Source organism: Cebus imitator, unplaced genomic scaffold, assembly GCF_001604975.1.
Source record: "Cebus imitator isolate Cc_AM_T3 unplaced genomic scaffold, Cebus_imitator-1.0 Scaffold360, whole genome shotgun sequence".
Classification (NCBI taxonomy): Eukaryota; Metazoa; Chordata; class Mammalia; order Primates; family Cebidae; genus Cebus; species Cebus imitator.
In genome coordinates, this window is record NW_016107675.1 from 1,163,685 (window position 1) to 1,190,745 (window position 27,061).

At 33.0% G+C, this 27,061-nt stretch overlaps 1 non-coding gene across 1 annotated transcript; it reads right to left on the minus strand.

The window, feature by feature from the left end:
- Window positions 1-6,307: 6,307 nt before the first annotated feature.
- Window positions 6,308-6,466, minus strand: LOC119467983. The gene has a single exon (XR_005196620.1). It is a non-coding gene; the product is annotated as a U1 spliceosomal RNA (small nuclear RNA).
- Between the last annotated feature and the right edge of the window lie 20,595 nt (window positions 6,467-27,061).

The following is a 27,061-nucleotide window of genomic DNA, read 5'->3' on the forward strand; positions in this document are numbered from 1 at the left end:
AAGTGTTCCTTTTCCTCCACATCCTCTCCAGCATCTGTTGTCTCCTGATTTTTTAATGATCACCATTCTAACTGGTGTGAGGTGGTGTCTCAATGTGGTTTTGATTTGCATTTCTCTAATGACCAGTGATGATGAGCTTTTTTTCATGTTTGTTGGCTGCATAAATGTCTTTTTTTGAAAAGTGTCTGTTCATATTCTTTGCCCACTTTTTGATGTTTTTTTCTTGTAAATTTGTTTATGTTCTCTGTAGATTCTGGATATTAGCCCTTTGTCAGATGGGTAGATTGCAAAAATTTTTTCCCATTCTGTTGGTTGCCAGTTCACTCTAATGATAGTTTCTTTTGCTCTGCAGAAACTCTTAAGGCTAATTAGGTCCCATTTGTCTATTTTGGCTTTTCTTGCCATTGTTTTTGGTGTTTTCGTCATGAAGTCCTTGCCTATGCCTCCACCCTGAATGATATTGCCTAGGTTTTCTTCTAGGGTTTTGATGATGTTAGGTCTTATGTTGAAATCTTTAATCCATCTGGGGTTAATTTTTATATAAGGTATAAGGAAGGAATCCAGTTTCTGACTGATTTTCCCCAATGTGTAATAATTCAAAGAAGTTCTAATATTGATCTTATATCTGGAAAATACAAATGTTTTCAAGTTAATGCTAATGATTATTGTATGTATACTCTTTGATTTTGAATATATACAATTAAATCATCTTCTGAGAGTGACAATTTTATCCTTCCTTTAAACTAATCCTCTTCTGTGATTAGTTTACACATTTTTATACTATTACAAGCTATAGTGAAGGTACTCTGCAATAATGTGGGATAGATGTTGTAATAGTTGGTATTATTGCTTGTTTATATTATGAAAAGTTCATTAATTTTTGCTCTTATTTTTCATAGATGTTTCTTCTAATAATATGTTTTTCTCTTTAGAAATTGCATTCATTTAAATGATTAGCTCATTAATTTTTCACCTTTGTCTTTTCATTTGCATAGAAAGAAAGCTACAGCGGTCAATTTACTCATGGGTAACACAAGTCTTACCTAGTACTTAACATTAATAGTGGTTTTAAAATGACACAAGAAAAGAGTTATAGCATAAACCAAATCAATATTTGTGGGCCACTAATACATTTGATATGTTTTGGTTTTGGAATTACTGAAGATTAATTGCTTGCAGTTCAAAGTAAGTCAAATCTTGCAGGTCATATAAGCCTGTGTTCTAGCCATATGTCTTTATTGCATAAATGCATATTTATGTACAATAAAAAATATTGGTATATCCTGTTAAAAGCATTACTAGATTTGTAGTTAATACCAGACTATCTTTCTAGTTTCCATTTATATTTTAGTTATTTCGGACATCCTAGAGGAGGAGATTCAGCTAAGAATTCTCTGTTAGCATATTTATTTTCAAACACATACACATTTGAGTATGTACATTTTTCTCTAATTACCACTGTTGGTTCCCAAAATTGTTTTGTGTAGCATTGTTTTAGTAAACAGTTGTGAATACATCGTCCTTAATATTAATCTTTCTGTATTTTAGAATCTTATTGAGGTCATCCATATTTGTGAGTAGCTTGTGCATTGATTATACTGGTGATTTGTAAAAAAAGAAAATTTTTTTAAATGGAACAAAGTTTGTTATACAGTTACTATGTTAAACATGAAAAATTATGCTTTTTAACTTACTGCATAACTGTATATTTTTAAAGATGATTCAAAGGCAAAATAATAATACTGATAATGAGTGCACAGTTTGTGGTCACTCATTATTTGATGCTATACGAAATTAATAATTAAAGTAGTGTGATATTTTTACACTGACCATAAAAGAGTCTAACTGAAGAGAGTAGAGAGTTCAGCTATAGACACAAGCGTACACTGAAACATGTGGCACAGCAGCCGTCACAGAGAAGTGAGGAGGGAGGCTTCTCAACAAATGGTGCTAAGACATTGTTTATCAATATTATAACAAATGATGAATACCTAGCTTATTAATTACCAAATTACACAGACACAATTATAAATATACATTTGTAGATAGATTGATACAAACATATTCATATGCATATCACGTAGGTACACACACACACACACACACACACACACACACAAGCATATATATACATATACACTTATATTTCCTATACTGTTTATGGATTATTTTATTAGTTCTTAACCTCGAAGTATATACTGACTCTTTATAGCATATATTTACAATTGATCATATAAGTCTTTCCCTATTACTAATAGTTTGAGGAGAAAAATGAAAAATTTAAATATATTTATATCTTTTTAAGAAATATTTCAAACATTCTAAAATTTGATCAACATATATGAATGGAACATAATACATATGAATGGAACTTACTGAAATTCTGGTGCTGAGGGTTTTCTTAATGCTTTATTCAAGGTTATTAGATATTTACAGACTTTACCAAAATATATTTTAATTTTAAATTTAATATCAGATAAATTAAATAATATAATAAAAATGAAAAAAGCATATTTGTATGTTTATCTTACATTTGGGTAGGAAATAAAATTATTTACTGAGGATATAAGTCAATGGAAAATAGATGTAAAAATTATAATGGTTTTTGTAAATGTATGTCCAAAATTATGATAAAAACAAATACAATTTTGCTACAAACAAAGGTCATAGAGCAGAGTAGTTTAGATCAGTGCTTCTTAAATACTCTTATGTTTAAGGACCATTCTTTTCTAACTACTCATGCTAATCTTTCCATGAAATAAAATAAAAATAAATTATTTAGAAATCTTACATTTTAAAAAGGCATACACATTATATTTTATACTATGTGCAAGAGATATAAACTTACTCATCCCATTTCTATAACATATTACAAACGTGTAGTATAAAATTTATTTACTTAGTTCACTCTAAACACACAACCCATACATCATGGAGCCACACAGGTCTCTGGAGCCCATAATCTCTGGTTTTATCTGTGAGCAGGGTTATGTCCCTTTTCTGGTTCTTACTACAACTTGGAATAGATACATAAAGTCTTTCTTCCTCCATTTAATCTACTTTAAAATAAAAGTAAAAACTCTATATAAGATTAACATGATGTTCAATAAAGTAATTATTGCATAAGAATAACAACTAGCATATATGCTTGGCATCACATATGCTTGGCATATATTAAACAGGCAAATGTCTGTTTATAATTTTATGGAATAAACTTTATCAGTCAGAAGTGAAAATAAAGTACTTGTCTTACTGTTACTTAGCAAGGTTTGTTTACTGTAATTGCTCCTAGTGTTTTCTAATGTGACAAGAAAATTGAGTGACTTTCTTGTGCATTTGTGAAAATTATAAAAACAAAAACAGCCTTTGTAAAATTACAAGTTGGGTTCTATTTTACTTACTAATTTTATTAGTAATTTCTTTGATTGGATTTACATTCATTTTTAACCTGATTTAATGCTAACTAATTGTATTCACTTAATTATACTTAAGGTTTTAGTATTTCTGTAAAAAACTTCTCTAATATGTAATACATTAACACTCTGCTGTTCTCTTACATTACTTTTAATATTATACTATAAGTGTCCATACTGTTTTTTCTTTCAATATTATTGGCTTTCATTATTACTTTCCTTTTTCACAAATAGAAAAGACACATTTTTACACAGCACCCTTTTAGCCACAGATATTTTCTTATGTATTAATATTTTCATTTAAAATTTAATTAATTTGTTATTTATTTTCTATGATGTAAGATGAGGAAACCTAATGACCTTATCAGAAAGTAGCTAGCCAATTACCTGATTCATATTTATTTATTGTCAAGTATTCTTTGTCTATTGGCTTTGAATACCTCCAATCAAATTTTATTTTAAACATAAAATTTCATATAAACACTTTAATTTTGTTACATGTAATAGCATTTACCATAATGTATCATTACAAAATTATTATAAAGGTTTGTATGTGTGTATAGATATATATATGCATGTGTGTGTGTGCCTGATTGTTTGCATGATAAAGATAACTTGCAAATACAGAGCTTCTTGACTTATTATGGAGTTACAACTCAAACCATCATATCATGTCAAAACGTATTTAATATACCTAATTTACAGAACATATTAGCTGTGTTGTCAACATAGGTCAAAACAGGGACAAGAAGGATTGATGAATAATGTGAGATTGTTCTCCTCTTTAGTCCGCTTCAAAATCTGAATGATAGGGTATTTCCACAAAGAAAAAAACATTTTAACAAAGAACTGTGACTATTTAGGGAGTATCTCTGTGTAGCACAGCGACCAATAATAGAGAAAGGAACAACTATCAGGAGTCAATCTCAGGTTAGAACCAATAGTACATGCATACATACTTACATAAATATATAAACATAGATTTATATATATATAAGCTTATATCTCTATTTATCATCTATCTATCTATCTATCTATCTATCTATCTATCTATCTATCTATCATTTATTAAAATAGAGAGAGAGTTTAAACAACTGGCTCACAGAATAATGGAGGCTGGCAAGTGTGAATTTGCAGGTCAGCCAAGCCAGCAAGCTGGATGCCCAAGGAAGAGTTGATGTTGCAGCTCAAGTTCCAAGTTAGCCTATAGTCACTTTCTTCTTTGGATGAACTTAGTCTTTATCTATGTAAGTCTTCAACTGATGGGATGAGGTTTAACCCTATTATGGACAATCTACTCAGACTGCTGATATAAATATTAATCACATCTAAGAAGTACTTTCACAACAGCATCTAGACTAGTGTCTGACCAAAAGCTGGATGCCATGGTCTAACCAAGTTTACACATGAAATTAACATCACAATGTTGTTGGGAATTATTTGCCCTGGAGGACTTTCTCACCTATCCATTAAAGAATCAAAAGTGATTAGGGCTTAGTTTTGATCTTTCCCGTTGATGTATTTTACCTGTAAAGATAGCTGATAATCTCAGGGGAATCTGAGCTCATAGAAAAACTATACTCTTTTTCTGAAGACTACAATGGTCTTAAAGAAAAATAAATGGGCTGTGAAATCTATAATAGAAAAATACAGCAAAACTGTCACACAGAAATAAAAATTTTATGTAAGCATAAATAAACACCTTCAAAAAGTCATACAGTATTATTGTAAATAAGAAGCAGGAATAACCTGATAAAATAATAAATCAAAGAGAAATTCCAGGTCTGAACGATATAATATTTTAAATAAAAACTCTGTAGATGGACAAATATGAAATGGATATGATTAATGAGCAAATAATTGAACTGGAATGTAAGATTGAGAAACTTCATCACATGTCATAAAGTTATAATGGCAGGAAATATATGCAAAGTTCAACAATATGGGGTCAGAAGAGAAAGCTTTTATATGATAAGGACAAGAGTATCCCCTTATCATAAAATTGGAGTCCCAAAGAAGAGCAAAATTCAGAAGTATTTGAAGAAATATTTATCTTGAATCATTAATATAAACAGATGCAAGAACTGAGACATAAAAGCCTTAACAAATACTAAAAAAAATAGATAAGAAGATCCTACAATGGGACAGTAGATAGTAAAAGTTTTAAAATTCTTAACATTTAAATAAATTTATAAAAACTTCCAGAAACCAATTTTGAGTTAAGAACAAGTGTTAATTTTGACTTTTTGATAATGATACTGAACGAAGGCAGCAATTATTTAATATAAAGTAATTGAAAGGGAAAAATACATGTGTTTAAACTGTTTGAACATCTTTGAAAGTGTATTCAAAAGGTTTTCTGTTTACTCTGTCTTAATGAGATAGGTATACATGTCTAGTGTTTGATGAGAGAGAGAGAGAGATTGTGGAAATAGATGCGCTACCTTCAAGCAGATAAGGTTATTAAGTAATTCCAACATAAATGTCAAGGAGTATATCTCATGCACTTTAAGCAGTCATTTGAAATAGGAACATCTAGCACAGTCTTAGAGAAGAAGCAAGTGTACTTAAATACAAGTCACTTCATAGCATATATTTTTAAGTGTCTGCTTTAATAACCCCAACATATTTCTTTAATTCAAAAGATGAAGAATATACAAAATGATATAATTTGGTGACACATTTTAGAAAATATTAAATAACAGATGAATTAATTATTTATAAAAGTTTGCAAAAATGGGATTCTGGGTAAATCACTAATCAGCTTTCACTGAGGGATGGCAAATTGTGTGAGTAAATGACAGCTTCTCAGGGCAGTTTTAGTGTGGTCTGTATTGGTTTCACTGGAGTTTCATGTCCATTTCACTCTTCTAGGCTTCTTTATTTTTTAAAGTCGGGGGAAAGCCCAAAGGCAGTCCCCTACTATCACAAATTATGCAGTCAAGTTTCCTACATTTGGCGAAATCGCAGGGCACATCCGGAGTGCAATGGATAAGACTCACCCTGGAAAAACCACCTTCGTGATCATGGTATGTCCCCTGCTAGGTGGCTTCTACTTCTTAATATAAAGTATATATTGATACATGTGATCTGCAGGGACTTGCCCTATTCACTCACCATTTTACAAAAGCAGCATTTCTAAGCTAAATGTATATAAATTTCTATTTTTTCTCCATCTTCTGTTGTCTGGATGCTTATATCAGTTGCTTTTCAATCAACTGTATTATTTTTCTTCTACATATTCATGAATTGTATTGGACAGCAGGATAAAGAAAATGTTGATTACAGTGTGTGAGACTGACAACTCCCCTCAAGAATACTTGGTATTGTGCTTGGACCTCTGTAGGAAGAATAAATATCTGATTATTTATCAGTTAATTGGAAGATTACCTAACTTTAGCTAATTGAAAGTGTAGATCATCCCAGGTCACCAACAACACAACTTCCAGTCACAGGTTTAGTAAGTTCCAGTACTCAGAAGCACAATTTCTTCCTGTAACACATTCCACGGGTTTTTATAACCTTCACAATTTGAGAAAGAAATAATTATTTTCAGCCAAAAAGGAAGAAAAACATATATTGTTCTGTAATCATTTGCCATCTTTACTTTTTCTTTTCCATCTTTACTTTCTCTTTTCCCTGAATGACAAAACATAAAAGAAAGCCTTGATAGCTTATATGCATACCTCATTGTCAAAATTCAACCATTGTCACACTAAGAAAAAAAGACCCTTCAATAATATGAATCATGAAATTTCAGAGGCATTATATTTGGCAATACATCAGCATATAGAGACATAGATGTACAGAAAGTTTCTACTTTCTACTGTTTTAACGTAGGAAAAATCAGTGGTGAGCACTGGAACATATTGTTAAGCATAAAATTAGTTTTCTTTCATAATGAAGCCACAGGAGAGTCAGGATTTAAATTAATTAAAATGATTACATAAACCCATGCTTTTGTGAAGTGTTAGACTACCAATTGTTCAGAGGCAAAAGAGAAAATTATTCTTAATTTATTGTCATATAATTATCCTCATAAATATATTTACTGCTGTTTCTCTGGATTCTTAACAACTTAATTTTCTCTGTTGTCATGGGGAATTTTATTACTACCCATGTTGATTTCTTCATGGGAGAGGACTTAGATATGAGGATAGTAGGCCTCAGGGATACATGGCAGATTTCATGATGTCCTGGTCAAGATTGTGATCTGCAGCTCACATGCTCACATTTATTGAACATTTTAAGAAGGGCCTATGTATTATGCAGTTGAATTATAAATAGATTATTATGCTGTATTGGGTGAGTGGTTCCGGAGATAAAATTTAAATCAGTAAACAAAAAGACCAAAAACAAAAGGAAGCTTTGAGCTGTTATGCAAAAAATAAAGAGGAATTTTGAAATTTGTACATCATCAGATTCCATCTCCATCTCCCCCGTGTCCCTTCATCACTGCAGCAAAAGTAGGAGCTTCATTTTTTGTGGAGAATAAGCAAAAACTCTCTAAAGCAAAGCCAAGTTGAGAATGAGGATGCTGAAAACAATTACAGAAATTGAGTCAACTCTTACATACCAAATTCTGGAATTCTCAGTTGACTTTAGCAGAGCTCCCACAATACTGGCAGCCAAGACTATAGAAATTGGCATAGGATTTCTGTAACCAAGTGACCCAGCCCACCACTCAACCTGTGTTAGACAAATATTGCCAAACAGTTGAGATACTCAAACCAAACTTTTAAAGCCCCATTATAAATATAAACAGAAATGCAAGCACCAGTATACATCTGAGGAAGGCTGATAATATAAAGAAGACCAAAAGAAAAAATAAATATTTAAAGAAAAAATATATGTAAAAGTCAAAGAAAAACTTGAAAGGGACAAGATATTCATATTCTCAGAAATAGAAGATAGGAACAATGAGATAGAAATAAAGAGCAAATGCAAATACACACAAAGGAGATATATATACATATATATATATATGTATCTCCATATCTAATATCCATATATAGAGATGTATATAAAATATAAAAACACAAAAAGAATATATATCTATATATTTTACACACACATACATATATATAGCTATATAACTGAAATTTCAAAACAAAAACAGTGAGAAAAAATTTTTTACAGCATTGCATTTCTATATTTTTACATCTTTCCTTAAGATCTGGTTTAATGGAAAATAGCTGTCACTTTATATGTACTGCTGTATTCAATTTGTGGAAATACATTGCTTTTTGAAGTATATGAGTAAAATCTGACCACACACAGAAAAGAGTTGGAAATAAATGAGTATTTTAATAGATTTTCAGATAGTAGTATTATTTGGGGATATTACATCAAAATTTAAGGGTGGTAGTTTCTTAATAGCTAGTTGCACTTTAGAAATGAAAGATATATTTTTTTACTCCACTACTTTAAAATCCATTGATAGATCTTGTATTTTGAATGGATCTTCCGCTCATGCATCATTTTATAACAAACAATGCCAATTTGGGAAATCTGGTCTCATTGAGTAATTCAGTTATTTTATATGTCAATATAATTCATAATAAAATATTGTAAAAATCACATTTGTTAATACCTTCACCATCTCATAAAGTCCTTATGTATTGGGAATCAGTCAATCATTTCCAAAACTTACTCTTTAGAAGTTCAAGTTTTGCTTTGGCAACAATAAATACTAAACTTCTCTTATTTTCTTATTTTTGTTTTATTTTATAATTTTTGTTTCTATCTGATTCGAGAATTACACTTTCACATTATTTACTCCAGAGAAAACATCAGCCAAATATCCAAGCTTGCATAACCATAATTATTACAATTACATAAACTTTACAAACATGTATTAGACCTTATCTTCATCACTTCCTTAACTACTGAAACAGGAAAAAGGAGATTCCTTTAAAGAAGGGGGTGGTACATGTGTTCTAAAATAGTAAACATTTTAAGTTTTTTGATCCCTATGTTTTTCCTTAGGTACTCTCTTTATCATTGTAGTGCAAAAGCAGCCAATGACAACATGCAAATGAATAAGTACAGCTCCGTTCTCATAAAATTTTATTAATACTCATGTGTCATAAAATATTACTATTCCATTAATAGTTTTATTCGTAACCATTTTTTAAATCTTAGCTTGCAAGGCATGCACGAACACCTGACAGCCCTATTTTGCTTTGGCACACAATTAATAATTTTCCTTGCATTAAAGAAAAAAGAGAGTCTTTATGTTTCTTCTCCCTTGCCTTGAACTTGAAATTAAATGCTCAAATTTGTATTTTACCTTGTGTATGCTCCTGGAGGGAGATACATGAAGGCCCATATACTTTCCATGATGTTTGTAATGACTATTGTTATTGTAGCTACTATGGACTAATGTCATTTGATCTCTCAATGTTTTGGCTGATACCTTCACTCTATTTGCTGCTACAGTACAGGATCATTTTTATGTCATGGTTACCAGCATTTCGTTGTCATTTGACAAAGTAGCCAGCTAAGCCTTCCATCAAATAGATGACTAACTTAATCCAAAAATCCATTTTGAGGTTCCATTCCTGAAACTCATGTTAATTACTGTATTGATCAGACTTTCGTTGTTGTAGATTTTTTAATAAAATAACTATCTAGATAAATATGAACATACTTAAATGAACCAATTAGAATTGTAAATAAGCATGGCACTGAGAACATCCATGGGTCTGGTTAGGAAAAGCAGGTTCACCAGACCCTGGTAAGAGCTATAACCATTTAAACAAGAAGGAGGGCACAAGAAAAGAGTTGTGGATACAAACATACGAATTCAATGGTCAACACTGTGGCCTCACAGAGAGGAAGCAGGGAATATCCTAACCTGTCTCTTCTCACTTCAAAGTCCTAATAGTCACTCTTATTGACCAAGGCCAACTGAATATCAGAAGGCAACAGATCCTATATAATAAGGTTATGGAGAACAAACTTAGACACAGACTTTCGTGCAGAAAAGGTCAAATAATGGGTATAGAAGGTCAATCAGAAGATAAACAGTACAAACTATGACTCTGGCTGCATTACAAGTAACGAGTTAGTTTGTGATAAGTCTGGTGAGATACTACTCTTAGTTTTTTCCCTTCAATATCTGCCACATTCCATTGGGAATTGGGGTAGGGATAAGTAAAAGCATGTTTCATCTGTCCTGCTCAGAAAACTAATTATTTGTGAAATGTGGGGTGTATGTATTTGAGAGATATTGAACCATTGAAGAGAAGAGAAGCAAAGAGATGAGAGACCAAAGAAAGAGAAGGAAGAGAAGAAAAGAGAGAAGAGCAGACAGGAAAAGAGAGATGGCATGAAGAAAGGAAAAGAAAGATAGAAAAGAAAATGGAGAAAAAGGGAGTCAGAGGAAAAAGGCAGGAGAAGAATGAAGAGTGCAAGGTAGAAAGGAAACATCTGAAGTACCCAATTGCAAAAGTAATGAAAATCTTGCCTTATTCAAAATAGTTTGTATGAAGCAATACTAATGTGTGTAATTAGATAAGTTTGTAAAGAAGAGCAATTCTGTATTTAAAAACTAAAAAAGAAACTAAGTTTACGACACTTGACAAAAAGTTACAGATCCAGAATTATCCTTCAATGAGCAACTTAAATAGCATCCTAACAAAAATTTAACAAACTATTATAATTTATGTGATGTTCTCACTTTTCTCATTAGGTGGTCTGTAATTCTCTGCCCTCCTGTTTCTAGGTGTCACCTTTGACCAGAGTTGCTTTCATGGCTCAACTCTCACATTCTCAGTAAGTTTTCCCTGATGGAAAGCCTTGACCTATCAGAGTGGAGAATTGTATTGATGAGGTGAAAAACATATAGCTTTTTACTTTCTGGACCCTCCCTAAGGATGTGTAGTTCAGGTAGGAAGGATATATCTTCTTTTCTCCACATAGGGAGAGTAGATGACTCTTCAAGAAAAGGTTTCCTTAATAGCAAAGAACATTAGAGTTATCCCATTGCTACATCTTTTTAGCTGGCATATTGATTTATATCTGTGTTCTATATGACTCATTTTTTAATGGATTCCAAACTTTTGCTATTCTGTTCTGTTTTATTTTATCATCCAAGATGGAGAGTCTAGGATATTAGTCATTACACCTAATTTTCTACCCCAAATCTGCAATGTGCCGAATATTTATTTAGTGTTTTATTGATGGCTTTTGCTCAGGGATAAAATGTTGTTACTTAAACCATGTTTTCCCCAAACAATTCATCACAAGAATTTATAATTTATAATGAATAAAATTCAGTCTATTTTTTTAAAAATTGTACTTTACGTTCTGGGGTACATGTGCAGATCATGCACAAATGTTGCAAAGGCACATACATGGCAATGTGGTTTGCTGCCTCCATTTTCCCCATCTCCTATATCTGGGCATTTCTCCCCATGTTATCCCTCCCCAAACACCCCACCACCCGCTGTCCCTCCCCTAACCCCTCCAACAGACCCTAGTGTTTAATGCTCCCCTCCCTGTGTCCATGTGTTCTCATTGTTCAACACCCTTTTATGAGTGAGAACATGCGGTGCTTGATTTTCTGTTCTTGTGTCGGTTTGCTGAGAATGATGGTTTCCAGATTCATGAGCATTCCTAAAAAGGACACAAACTCATCATTTTTTATGGCTGCATAGTATTCCATGGTGTATATGTACACATTTTCCTTGTCCAGTCAATCATTAGTGGGCATTTGGGTTGGTTCCAGGTCTTTGCTATTGTACACAGTGCTTCTATGAACATAGATGTGCATGTGTCTTTATAACAGAATGATTGATAATCCTTTGGGGATATACCCAGTAATGGGATTGCTGGGTCAAACGGAATATCTATTTATAGATCCTTGAGGAATTGCCACACTGTCTTCCGCAACGGTTGAACTAATTTACACGCCCACCAACAATGTAAAAGTTTCCTGTTTCTTCATAATCTCTACAGCATCTTTTGTCTCCAGATTTTTTAATGATTGTCATTCTAACAGGTGAAAGATGGTATCTCAATGTGGTTTTGATTTGCATTTATCTAATGACCAGTGATGACGAGCATTTTTTCATATGTTTGTTGGCCTTATATATGTCTTCTTTTGAAAAGTGTCTGCTCATATCCTTTGCCCACTTTTGAATGGGTTTGTTTGTTTTTTTCTTATAAATCTGTTTTAGTTCTTTGTAGATTCTGAATATTAGCCCTTTTTCAAATGGGTAGATTGCAAAAACTTTTCCCCATTCTGTTGGTTGCCTGTTCATTCTAATGATTATTTCTTTTGCTGTACAGAAGCTCTGGAGTTTAATTAGATCCCATTTGTCCATTTTGGCTTTTGTTGCCAGTGCTTTTGGTGTTTTAGTCACAAAGTTCTTGCCTATGCCCATGTCCTGAATGGTTTTGCCTAGGTTTTCTTCTAGGGTTTTTATGGTGTTAGGTCTTATGCTTACGTCTTTAATCCTGCTGGAGTTGATTTTAGTGTAAGGTGTCAGGAAGGGGTCCAGTTTCTACTTTCTGCACATGGCTATTCAGTTTTCCCAACACCATTTATTAAACAGGGAATTCTTTCCCCATTGCTTGTTTTTGTCTGGTTTGTCAAAGATCAGGTGGTTGTGGATATATTGTGTTGCCTCCGAGACCTCTGTTCTGTTCCATTAGTCTATAGCTCTGTTTTGGTACCAGTACCATGCTGTTTTGATTACTGTAGCCTTGCAGTATAGTTTGAAGTCAGGTACAGTGATGCCTCCAGCTTTGTTCTTTTTGCTTAAAATTAACTTGGCTATGTGGGCTCTCTTTTGGTTCCATATGAAGTTTAAGGTGGATTTTTCCAGTTCTGTGCAGAAGGTCATTGGTAGCTTGATGGGGATAGTGTTAAATATATAAATTACTTTGTGCAGTATGGCCATTTTCACGATATTGATTCTTCCTAACCATGAGCATGGAATGTTTTTCCATCTGTTTGTGTCCTCTCTTATTTCCTTGAGCAGTGGTTTGTAGTTCTCCTTGAGGAGTTCCTTTACATTGTTAGTCATATTCTTAGGTATTTTATTTTCTTTGTAGTAATTTTGAATGGGAGTTCATTCATGATTTGCCTCTCTTTAAGTCTGTTATTGGTGGTTTTTGCACATTGATTTTGTCTCCTGAGACTTTGCTGAAATTGCTTATCAGTTTAAGGAATTTAGGCTGAGACAATGGGATCTTCTAGATATACAATCATGTCATCTGCAAATAGAGACAATTTGACTTTCTCCTTTCCTAATTGAATAGCCTTTATTTCTTGCCTGATTGCTCTGGCTAGAACTTCCAATAGTATATTGAATAGGAGTGGTGAGAGATGTCATCCGTGTCTAGTGCCATATTTCAAAGGGAATGCTTCTAGTTTTTGCCCATTCAGTATGATATTGGCTGTGGGTCTGTAGTAAATAGCTTTTATTATTTTGAGATACGTTCCATCAATACCTAGTTTATTGAGAGTTTTTAGTATAAAGTGCTGTTGAAGGCCTTCTCTGCATCCATTGAGTTAATCATGTTGTTTTTGTCTTTGGTTCTGTTTATGTGGTGAATTACATTTATAGACTTGTGTATGTTGAACCAGCCTTGCATCCCTGGGATGAAGTCTACTTGATTGTGATGGATAAGTTTTTTGATATGCTGTTATAGTCCATTTGTCAGTATTTTTTTGAAGATTTTTGCTTGTATGTTCATCATGGATATTGTCTTGAAGTTTTGTTTTGTTGTTGTTGAGTCTCTGCTGGGTTTTGATATCAGGATGATGTTGGTCTCATAAAATTATTTGGGAAAGATTCCCTATTTTTGTACTGTTTGGAACGGTTCCAGAAAAAAAAATGTATTCTTATACCTTTAAGCTTTGCAGTTTAATTAAGACCTTTGTTGGTTTAAGTTTAAAGAATGTAACTTAAGGCCATATAGGGATTATATGTGATCCAGAGCATTTTATAAAATTTTACTATATTAAACACTGTGATTAAGAAAAAAATACTATTTTGAGTTAAAGATGAATTGTGGTTATAATTGTTTACGTGATTTTGGAAAGCCCACTGAAATAAACACTTTCTTTTAAAAATGGCCAACATTAAATAACTTTTATGTTTTCTATCTATTTGGAATATTAAATTATTTTGAAAAAATTGAATGATTTAATATTTATCACAGGCCAATGGGAATCTGGTTAGTCCTGGACAGCTAATAAGAACCCATCTAAACAATGAAAGAAAATTATTTTTTCTGATGTTCAATCAGTAAATATATTTTTCTTTTCTATTTGTTTTATAATTTTCTTTGGTTCATTTTATTCTATGGCTCCATTATTGCAACAATCATATTTTGTATTATTGGAGTAGTTCTGTTTTCTCTCTGACTTTCTACAATAAATTGTCTGGTAGGGTAGCCAGTACCTTTATGTGGCTATACATACTAAGTTTTAAGTTACTTATATTAATGCAAATTTAAAAGAAATGATTTTTCTGTTATTATAGCCATATTTCAAATATGGAATAGCCGTAAGTGACTACTGTTACTCTCTTGGAAAAAAAGGGTTTATAAACATTTGTAGATACTTCCATAATTGAAGAAAGTCCTATAAAACAATATGAGTTCAGGCAATGCCTTTATTCTAAATATGAATTTTTTTCTTATTAAAATATCTGAATTCTTAGATATCGTGTCACAGCTACATCAAATCTCAGGTTTTTGCTTCACTTCGATGTAAAAGTAAAATAGTTTAAGGAGTACAATGTAAAATGATGGACATATCTTCAACAACAATGGCTAAATTAAAATATTTTTATATAACTTTATAGATACTCTGGTCAAGATTGAAAATGATTTAAAATTTTTGTTATGTAAAAATAAAAATAATGTGTGTGCATGTTTTTGTTGCAATTAAAAGCTGGCTTCTCTTCCAAGGGGTTTGTAATTCAATTAATTATTTTTACCAATATGTGTCCAAGTATTAGGTGCAGGAAATACAAAAGTAAATAGAGCAAGGGCTCTTTTCTTCAGTTGTCTGTGAGGGCTCTATGAGATGAGATTGAGCCCATTGAAGACTACAGTGAGCTGGGAGAAAAGTGGGACCACATCTAAATTGCTTCCATTATTGTAGATGTTAGGCCTAGTTGTATAATATTGGACAGAATGAGGCCCAACACAGACCTCTACAAATAATTCCTTTACATATTAATTAATTTTTAATGTGTTTCACTATGTAACTGAATGACAAGGCTGAGTGCCAGAAATGTATCCCCAGTGAGTAAACTCAAACCAGGGAGAACCCCACATTATCTTGAAAAATTTGGCACTAGATTAGTACAGTTTTTGTGCACCATAGTGGATGGAAAGTGGGCTATGTATTTCTCTCTGCAGAAGGTCTTAAAGTCATATTTTCATCATATTCCATATAGCCAAAAGCTCTAAGCTCTTAGACTCCATTTTAAGGTAGAATAAGCAGTGTTATCCTTACACAAACAGTTTTATTGACCGTGAATAGCACCTGTCATTGACTAGTGATGACTCTTTAAAGAAACGATGATTGACTGGGTTCGGTGGCTCATGCCTGTAATCCTAACACTTTGGGAGGCTGAGAGGGGAGGATCACCAGAGGTCGGAAGTTTGAGACTAGCCTGACAAACATGGAGAAACCCCGTCTCTACAAAAAACACAAAATTAGCTGGATGTGATGGCACATGCTGTAATCCGACCTACTAGGGAAGCTGAGGCAGGAGATTCTCTTGAACCTAGGAGGCAGAAGTTGTGGTGAGCTGAGATACCATTGCACTACAGTCTGGGCAACTAAAGTGAAACTCCATCACCTCCCCCCAACCCGCCCCAGAAAAAAGAAAGGATGAAGGTGACAGCAAAGCAGTTGACAGGATGTGGACTATAGTGGCAATGTACTAAAGAGCTAAAAAGAAAAAGAAAACAGCCAGGTGGAAATTTTATGGTAAAACAGCAGTAGCTTTTGCATATCAGTATATTGCTTTAAATCTAATGACAGTATTTATTAATATTTTGTGCTATTTCTATTTTGCATTTCTGGTATAGATCTATAGAAATTTTTTACACTAGTAAACTGAAAATTATTCTCTTAATTATATCTGTTGGGGTCCTTCACAATGACAAAAAATAAATGTTTTATTCTGAAAATTCCTAGTTAATAAACTGGCCTTTCGTTCACATGTCTTCTAGTGAAAGTCATGCTAAATTTATACTCTCAAGGTGGAAGTTGAGACTAAGTACTTTTCCTAAATAGAATATAAAAATTAAATAGAAAATTGTTAGCGAAATATTGGATCATAACAGCATCATAATTGCATAGCATCATAAACTCTTTGTACAATAAAAAGCAATGGCTTGGATATTAACATATTTATATTTAAATACTCAAATAATACTCATGAGTGTAACACAATGGATTCTTCTGATACGATTACATACAGCACCTTATTGAAATAAATGCAAACAATTATATTTTATACTTAACCAGTCATTCCTGCTATCTTACTAATGACATACATTTTGTTTTTCAGACTATTGTGGTTAACAATTTCCAATTTCTATGTTATGGAAAAAAAATCTATATTTATTAAAAGAAGGTTTTTAACATATAAAATATATTGCTATATAAATTTGCATACAAATTTGTGATTTTCTTCAGATATAGCTAATGATATTAATTAGCTAGCAACTCATCATACTTTTTTGAGATAAAAAAGAAATACTATTTTGGCAGTTTTCCTACAGTTAAAAAAGGCAATTATAAAAATGCTTTTTATATTAATAAACACATAGACTAGTAAATCTTTTAAAACTAATTCTTGGTATAACTCTCAAGTGAAGACTGAAATCACATTTAAAAGAATAACTTGTCCATCAAAGAACAGAGTTAAAAATTGTTTAAATTTTTAGAACAATGCTACACTCTACAATACTTCCTACATTTTATCAGTTCAGACTTCAATATTTACTGATGAATTGAAACAAATTCTTTCTGAAATAAGTTTATGACTCATGATTCTGAAATATAACTGCATAAATCCTGAAAAAGCCATGAATACAAACAAAAAGAAATGCTGAGTCAAGCAAAACATCCACAAAGAGATTTTTTTACGTTGAGGAATCTGAAATATGAGTGTGGCTGAAAATAATAAACTTTTTGCATAATATAAATATTTAATTGACTAATATTAGTTATTTGCATAATGTCTCAATATTAATTGGCAAGCAGCTCTCAAAAATACAAATGAACAATTTTAATGTTAAGTGATACATCAGCATGGTAATACTTATATTATCTTTCTATTAATAACTAGAATCAATACACCAAGAAGTGAAGAAAAAACATTTTATTGACACTTTAGATAACATCAACAATATAATATTTTACAATACACTGTTATCTTGTTTCACCAACACATTTTACATAACTTCAAACATCTACACTCTATGGACAAAGGTATTGTACATAGGCTCTATGGTCCCATATTAACGATATTTGAATAATTATACAGGAGTATGCTACCTCACACAATATCAGTACAGATAACACAAATTTGACAAATTTCTTAGCAAGGTGTGTGATCTCTAAAGAAACATAAAAAGCCTTCTGCAGGTGCAAAAATAAAATGAAGACGATGTGTAAAGGACTCTCACAGGCTGAATTTCTGAAGACACAAACTGTGAGAAAAAGGCTAATGGGCACAATGTTTATTAGTCGGTGCTCTCTGGGTTCATGTCTGTGACTGGAAAGAACATTGAGAAAAAAAGAAGTTGCCCTCAATGTAGTCTTTGTGAAGGCCTCGGTCGTGTTTGTAGTGAGCTCTGAAGATGAAATAATCCTTCAGAATTGTTCAAGATGAGGTTAGAGCACCAGGATATCTAGGCAGCTGTCTTAAAGACAAGTCATAAAGACACCAAGAACTGTCACCTGCCACCTTTCCAGGACCTGGGATTGACGGGGTATATGGTGCAACTTCTACCATTATCCCTAACAGATTAAATTTATAATTGTTTAGTCAGGGATATGCAATTTTCTAGCACTAAGGCTTGGACTAAGTAGCTCTATCTTCATTAACATTAGAGATAATAAGGGTTAGTTTATATGTTAGTTTAAAGCAAAGAATAAAAAAGTTAATTGTAAGTGAAGTTTTTGTTATATATATTTATAGTATATAACATATGTAGATAATATTGCATTTTAGTCATCATTCACAAAACGCTATTTCAGGGTTTAAAAATTTAATTTTGCTATTGTCAAATAATGTATGTATTTTACAACATGACTTGTACATATATTTTCAGCGTCTATAATCTACATAGAAAATGAACAAAATAATTTTTTATATCCCAAAATTTGAATATTTGTTATTTCATTTTAAGTTAAAATTCAGTAACATCAAATCATCTTATTAGTAGTAGTGGTTGCAACAATTATACGGCTGTTGTAATAATGCTAATGATCATTCAACAGTTATGACAATAATATTCTACATGAACTTGAGAAAAATCAAAAATTGCAAAAATTTTTAATAAGAAATTTCAATGTGTACAATATTATGCTAAAATATTCTAAATGATACTTGTGAGTATAATACTTTTGAATAATTTTCTATCTTTGGAAGGCATTATAATCCAAGTGCACAAACAAGACACCAACAGGTTATATGTGTGTTTGTGTGTATACGTGTTAATGTTGTGAAAGATATTAATGTAATGACCCATGCAATATTGGGTCATTCTTTCATTCTTATTTATCAATCCCATATGATCATATTGTCCATACCTTTGTGTGGATTATTCTAATACTATTCAGTATTAAATTTCATAGTATTTAACGTTTGCACAATGATCATGAAGGCTCTTGGTTTGTGAATCTGGTTATTGCCGAACTACCTTTGCTATCCAGAGGGTCCTGCTGACACTGAGGCTTTGGATTCAGCTCAAAGCAAAATTTACACCTGAATCTTCAAGATATTGTTGCAGAAAGCTCTTATTTATTCATTCATTTTGCCTTAAAACAGATTGAGTTATATTTTCTGTTGTTTGCTGCCAAAAAGTCCTAATCATTACAATGAAAGCTTCATTTGTCTTTTTGTTTCCACTTTCATTTTTGTGCTAAATTGTGTTAACATGACTGGAAAAATTATTTCCCAGAATTCCCTTTCTTGGGTGGTTTCCATGAGAGTTGGCCATATGGAATCATGCATGATATTCAAAATGAAGGAAGGAGAAGCAGTTACAACTCTGAAGCTGGCTGTGGTCATCCAGATTGATTGACAGACCCAGTGCTCTCCATGGGCTGCAAATTGTCCTCACTTTCCTGCATTCCCTGCCCAGCTCACTTTTTCTACTCGTGATGCTGGAGACAAACGGCAGCTCCAGGGTGACCATGAGGCTCTTCTCTTCACACAAAGAGAAGTTGGACCAAAACAACTGCCCCAGGGAGAATTTCCCCAGAGGAGTATCTTCCACAAGCCTCTCCACAGAGTCCCCTCTGGGTTCCCTCTTTGTTGGTTAGATGCACTTGAGCAAGGGTATGTGATAGGACGCGCAGTTTATGAGCAACACAAGGGAAGGAAATGGTAGAAAGTATTCACATTTACAACAGAAAGCTGAAAAAGTAGGTTGGCGGCCTCATCTTTGGCAGACAAACTACTTAGAACACTCAAGTATGTCCGAGTTAAAGCAGAATGCTGTTTGTTTATGCCAGATTTTGACAATGTACTATCAAGAAGGAGAGAACAATTCTGCACAGGCTTAAGACAAGAACACTTCTTTTTATAAGGACAATTTGGGAAGATTTTCTTCATCACAGGTAGATAACCCAAGTTTAGTTGGAACATAGTAGTTATGGCTATTTATAATTAATTACTCCTAAGAATTTTAGAATTTATAGATAATTACTGGGAGATACCTATCTCTTAAAACTCCTAAATAATATCCTTTACTAGTTTTGAGGTCTCAAAATATACACATGTGAAATCTGAACATGAAAGAAAGAGGAATGAGAAACTATGAAGGGTAGATAGGCACACTTCCCTCTCAGTAGAAATAAATCTTGATATTAGTATTTTGAGTCAAAGATAGCTGGTCATCCCCCACTCATCTAAGATCTATCTATAGAAGATTTTCCCTGCACTCTACCTGACCCAATGTCCCCAAGTATTAGACACAATTCAGCTGTGATAGAAGAGACTTACTGTGGAGCAACAGCTTCCCTGCTGGGAACACAGACCGCTCCTCAGATATTCAGGCAACTGGGCACAGTCAAAAAGCAATACTTGCAGGTGAGACTTTTAGGGGTACTGCTCTCACCTCCCTCCAGGAGAAATGAAGGTGAGGTTCAGCTTGGAGCTGGAGAAAGAAGCAACTACAGCATAACCTGAAATGCGGCATTAGCCATCCCTTAATCTAACTAGGATTCTTTTAAGCCAGCACATCCAGAGTAGATAGAATATGGACTAGAGATTAAACTCCTGAAAAGGGTCAGAATGAGTGATGAGAAAGACACTGTCTCTAAGGGGTACTAACAGCAGCAGTTCACAGATGAAGAGAATGAGTAATCCATTACATACTTGGTTTATTTATATTGCATTTGAGATACAAAATAAGAAAGCTGCCAAGATAATTAAGGACAATTCAGCATGTGGTGCTATTACCCTCCAAGGACATTCTGGAGAAAGTACCTGATGTTTAAAATGCATTTTTATATTTTGCCCTCTTCCACAAGGAACGTGGAGGGAGAACTTGGAGAACAGATGCTGCTTTCAGGAGTTGCAAATACTTCCCTAGAGAGAAAGTGAAGTGGGTGGGGAAATAATTATAAAAACATCTGGCCCGTAAGTCTTGTTAAGGAGTGGAGAGTCTCTTTTCAGCAAACTTTTCTAGAAGTGTCTTAGTGAGAAGAAAAACTTTTCTATGAAGGGCTACAGAGCAAATATTTTAGTCTTGCCCTCCAAGCAGCATTGCAACGACTTAATTCTGCGTTTTTAGAAAAAAGGAAGCCATGGACAATGCATAAATGCAGATGTGTTATGTATAGAATCATGCGTAAAATTCATTAAAAAACAAACCAAAATGAAAAACAGGTGCTGAACTACATGTGGCCTAAGGGCTGTGGTTTACCTGCCACTGGTTTAGAAAATGAGGTCATAAGAGCATGTGTTGTTGGAATACTATGAAATAAAGGGATACATTGCTACATATGGAAGATCAGAATTTTCAGGGCATGCAGGAAGAAGAAGAGGAAGATAAGGGCAGAGAGCAATGCCAATGAGCAATGAGGCAGGAGGCCTGAGGCCTATAAAGAAGCATTGTAGAAAGGAATTTCTGCTGATCTGATGAATATAGTATGATCTATTATCTATTACAATGCTATTTGCACAGTGCAGTATGAGACCTATCATCTCCTAAACCTTCAATAAAGTTTTCTTTGCAGACCAGCATGCTATTAAAAAAAGTTTGGTTAGCCTATATTTGTTTACTTGCTTACATTCAGATTATTAAGAAATAGAAATTGCTTTCCTTGCATGGTTAAAGCGGATCAAATAGGTAAGAACTATATTGAGAAGACAGTGAAAATGGTATTTTGAGACCTGTGGATGCTGTAAGTGAGAGCAAGTGACCCTGACAATTTAAGTCCTTAATAATGTACAGAAAACCTGGAGAAGATAGAAGATTGTTAACCTGAACTGAAATCTTAGTATAAGAAAAGCTCAGGTCTATCTGAGTCATACCATTAGACCATTGCAATAACTATGCACATATTAATTTGCTAAAAAATGACTACACATGCTTTCCAAATAGATCTCAAGAAAATATATATTTTATTGCATTCTTTGCTGGAAATTATTTTGCTACTGTGCACGGTAATGTAAAATCAATGTTTTCTGAATCTGATGCAAAAATTGGTTGAAACAGCTTATCAATGTTTCTTTTTTCTTATTGTAAAATTATTAAGCACCACTATTGAGATTCTTAGTAGGTCTACATGGGTCTGTAAATTGCTGTTCATAAAAATCTCCTAGTAAACTTTCTCAGGTGCCATCAAGCTTGGAAATCACTATATATGACTGAACATAATTTGAATAAAAAAATCACCTACTACTGCCAAATAAATCCTTTATATATTTCTTTAGAGTGGAAGAATTTTACTCACAGAAAATGAGTAAATCTGTTATCTGGTTGAATTCCAAGTAAGAAGTGTCCTATTTCATGTCAAGGAGAATTTTAACTTATTAAATTATCATAGTCTAGAACAGCGACTGGGGCAGAGAGAGTATGGCTGCCAAAGAGAATACCAATCCATATTTGAAAGACAGAGAACTACAGGGTCACTCATTAGAAAGTCAAACTTTTGGATCATACTGGAAGGATTTTCGTATAATTGAATTGATGCACTGTTATAGTTGGTTACACCTGTGTAACGCAGATCATAATAAAAGACCATTTGGAGAGCCTTGCATGAGGTACTACTGTCCTAAAATATGAATTTAGGGCCATCCAAACTAAATGGCACACTTTGTTTTTATTGTTGGAAAAAGTACCAAAGGAAAGGCCCCATTTTTCATCCATGCCTGATCATTGTAAACCTGTATAAAGGCAACATAAACTTTACAGTAAAATCTATGTGGTTCTGTAGGTGTACATTACCAGAATCAAAGGTAAAAGACATTTTGCTGAAATGTCCATAATAAATATCCACCTCACGTCTTATTTCCTGTAATACGGCCATCAGAATTGGAACATGATTAAGGCATGCAACAAGTTTTTATTGAACGTTAAAGATATTTGAAAACATGTACAGCACTGAAGATGTATCAGGGACAAAGCAGTGTAAGTTCCTATCTCTAGGAGCTTATCCTTTAAAGGAGGAGATTGATAATAGAGTTTATCAAATAAATAGATCATACAATGTTAGATATTGAAAAGCCCTGTGTCTCTGATATCCATGGGAATGGTAAGAAAAAAAAGTAAAGAAAGGTCTTATGAAGAAAACTATAACATGATCATTAGATATAAAATAGTTGAGTAGGAAGATGCTGTTTTACATGGAGAGGGCCAGCTCAGAGGCAGGACAGAGAAGGTCTCCATGATGAAATGCTCTTTAATGAGAAGTATGAATGGAGTAAAGGGGGCTGCCTGTAGATATCCCAGACAAGTGAAACATCATGTTCAATGCCCTGAGGCAGCCATGTGCTTCGTGGGTCTGGGGAGCAGAAAGTTATCTACAGGCTGGAAAACTTCATAAATTATTACTAAATAAATCAATAAGTTGATGTGGAATGAGGATGAGTTTGTAAGTGGATAACATGGAAGAAATTACAAAAACACTAAACATGTATGTGCAAAGGTGTAGGGGTACAAAGCATGTCCAGGGATTCTTAGGCTCTTTGGAACGGGTCAGGTGTGGTGGCTCACACCTGTAATTTCAACAGTTTGGGATGCTGAGGCAGGTGGATCACCTGTGATCAGGAGTTCAAGACCAGTCTGGTGAACATGGTGAAAACCTTTCTCTACTAAAATACAAAAATTAGCCAGGCATGATGGCATACACCCATAATCCCAGCTACTCTGGAGGCCAAGGTGGGAAAATCGCTTGAACCTGGGAGGCAGAGGTTGCAGTGAGCTGAGATCACACCACTGCACTATAGCCTTGGAGACAGGGACTCTGTCTCCAAAAAAGAAAAAGGAGCTGTTGAAACAAACACATGACTGGGACCCTGTAATGCTGGCACTTTAGAGCTGTCAAAATCATTTAAAAATGGAAATAACATGAAAAAATGTGTATTTAAAGTAGATTATTTTTGCAGTGCTATGAAGTGTAAATTGAAATGCAGAAAAAATAAGGAATGAAGAAGGAGGAATTAATCCAGTATTTTCACATGAAAATAAAGACAATATATATGAAATTAAAGGTAAAAATGATAAACATTATATAGAAAGATTTGACAGTACATGAGAAATGATTCAATTTTTCAGCAAGGAAGAAGAACTCCAACATAACTCCAGGATGTTGGGAATCAGTGGTTAATGATATAATGGTATTGGAGGGGGCAGAAGAGGAAAAAAGGATCAGATGTGTGATTTAGGGGTAGATTAGTATCAAGTTTATGGCTTGCCTGTTTAAATATTCAACGTATCAGATAAGTATCACTTAAGTTTTCAGGACTACAGAACCATTAAGGTGTCATGTTTTGGTACATTTACTGAAGTAATGAAAGTAGTAAGCTCCAAAATAAGAGTATCAAGAATTCAGAATGTGAAAATATAAATGACATATATCAAGGAAATCCGAACCTTAGGACATAGGGGGAGGAAAATTATAAATATTAATTTTTAATATTAGATTATATGGAATATTTAAAGTAAAATATTTAGATATTGTTTTTTAATACACAAAAATATATGCATATACATGCATGTAATATTCTCTAAAATTGTCTCAATTTAAATTTATTTAATTTACCAGTCATGCTATTGTAAAGATTCTTTTATTTCTAAACAAAGTATTTAAATAAAAGAATGACTTTTGTTTCTGGTGCATTATTTTTCAAAATACATTGTTTCTTACACTTATATTTTTACTAAACTTATTTTAACATTTAATATGTATAAAGTACTTTATAATACATTAATAATAGAAAGATAATAAATAGGAGAATGTAATTTAGAGTTTGCCTAAATAATAATGATGACAACAATCATTGTTATCATAAAGTAACTAACATCATAAACTGGGCATTATTTAAAGCAGGTTACCTGTAGCAAGTCATTTACATATCACTGCACATTATTAAATATGTTCTAAACTTTTTAATCATGACAGATATGGAAACACAGGCATCAGAAGGCTAGCAACTGCAACATGCTCAAGTCTCTAGTACCAGCAACTGCCAGAGACAAGGGCAGAGACTTCTGTCCTCTAAATGTTAACATTTTTGACCATTCAAATATAAAAGGATGGCAAAGATAATGCATATTCAACACTGCATTACAACTGTCTATGAAAAATGCATTTTATTTGGCAAGGCAGCTTGATGAAATTGTTATGCTCTTTGGATGGATTTCAGGAGCATGTAGAGGTGGCGAGACTTAGCTTTTGAGTTATTGAAGTCATTGAAGGATAAGTCAACAAACTCTATAAGGTAAATTTTAACTGTTTTATGATGAGAAGTCAACTGCTGTTGATTTTTACTTAACTTTTATTCAGTGTCCTTCAAAACAAGAGTTTATTGTATTTTAGTCACTGATATTATCATCTCACAAACATATGCTGCTGAGGCTCTTGTCAATGAAACACACATAGTATCAACCAAAAATTATACCATCTTTAACTGTGAAACTTCATTCTGTCTACATAGACTTTGCAGGAGGTTCTTTATGTCTTGAATGTCTGTATAGATTCATATCTATAACTCAGCTACAACATTTTCCCTTTCAGTTTTTTGTAAGATTATTGAACAAGCTAGTTTGGGTGTATATAAACAAATAGAGCAATCTTCAGCATGCTGTTCTTTATCTGAAGCAGAAACCACTAAATTCATGGCCAGAAATGATTCTATTTCAAAAGTATATCTTAATATCAGAAAACACAATCTTAATTGGAAATGCCTTTTGGAATCACAAAACTAAAGTTTTGAAATTTGACTCCTGATAACATTAATGGAAGACATACAATATAGTATCTCTTGGGAATCTAGACCATTTACAGCTGACATTGTAAAGTCTCTCTCTGAATTAGAGGCACTAAAACAATTTCTTCCCTTATAGAATAATATATTTAATTTGAGTAACTGCAACTCAACTATCATTATGTTTCTTGAATTAAATAGTATCCTATTAAACACATCTGTATGAATAAAAAAGAGACAAAAACTCATTACTTAAGCTTCTTTTAGTAGCCACAGTTAAAAGCTCTTTTTAAAAAAATATTTTAGGGTTCACAAAAAATAAGACAACAATACTTTGAAAGAAAAGTTTTCTTCCATAGACTATATTATTTTAGAATTTTATAAAGAAAATAAGTGATTTGCCATGATAGTAATTGTACCTTGATAAATTAGTAGTAATGTCCTTATTATAGTTCTTCTTAACATTATTTTTCTTTTTAGGAAGAGAACACATTTTATTTTACCCTTCTTAAATTACAGAAGGAATCTGTTATGAAATATAAATACATATGTTTAAAATATAATTTATGTAAAAATAGCTGGAAAATTTGCAGGGGAGTCTGGACTCTACTTACAATAGACATTTAACCTAGAAAGCAATTTACATTCCACTTCAGTTTTTAAGTTCTCTTAAAAACTCTTCTACGTATTTCCATTACCTTTATTGGCTACACAAATTCCGCAGACCATTACCTTTCTGCTGTTCTTCCTTCTTTCTTCAAGAGTTTGAATTTTCCTTGGTCTCCAGTCTCTTCTTCATGGTTTTCATGTTTGTTGCTTTATTACTTACTTCTGTATTTTCAGATTGAGTGGTTTCTGGCAGATGGGTGCGAGTAGCACAGTTTCATTCTCCCTCTCTTCTATTTGGGCTCTAGCTGCATCATATGCTCAGACTTGTAGTAAAAGGCAGCTTGAGTTATGCAACTCCGAGGACTGTATCCTTATTTGTCTGATAGT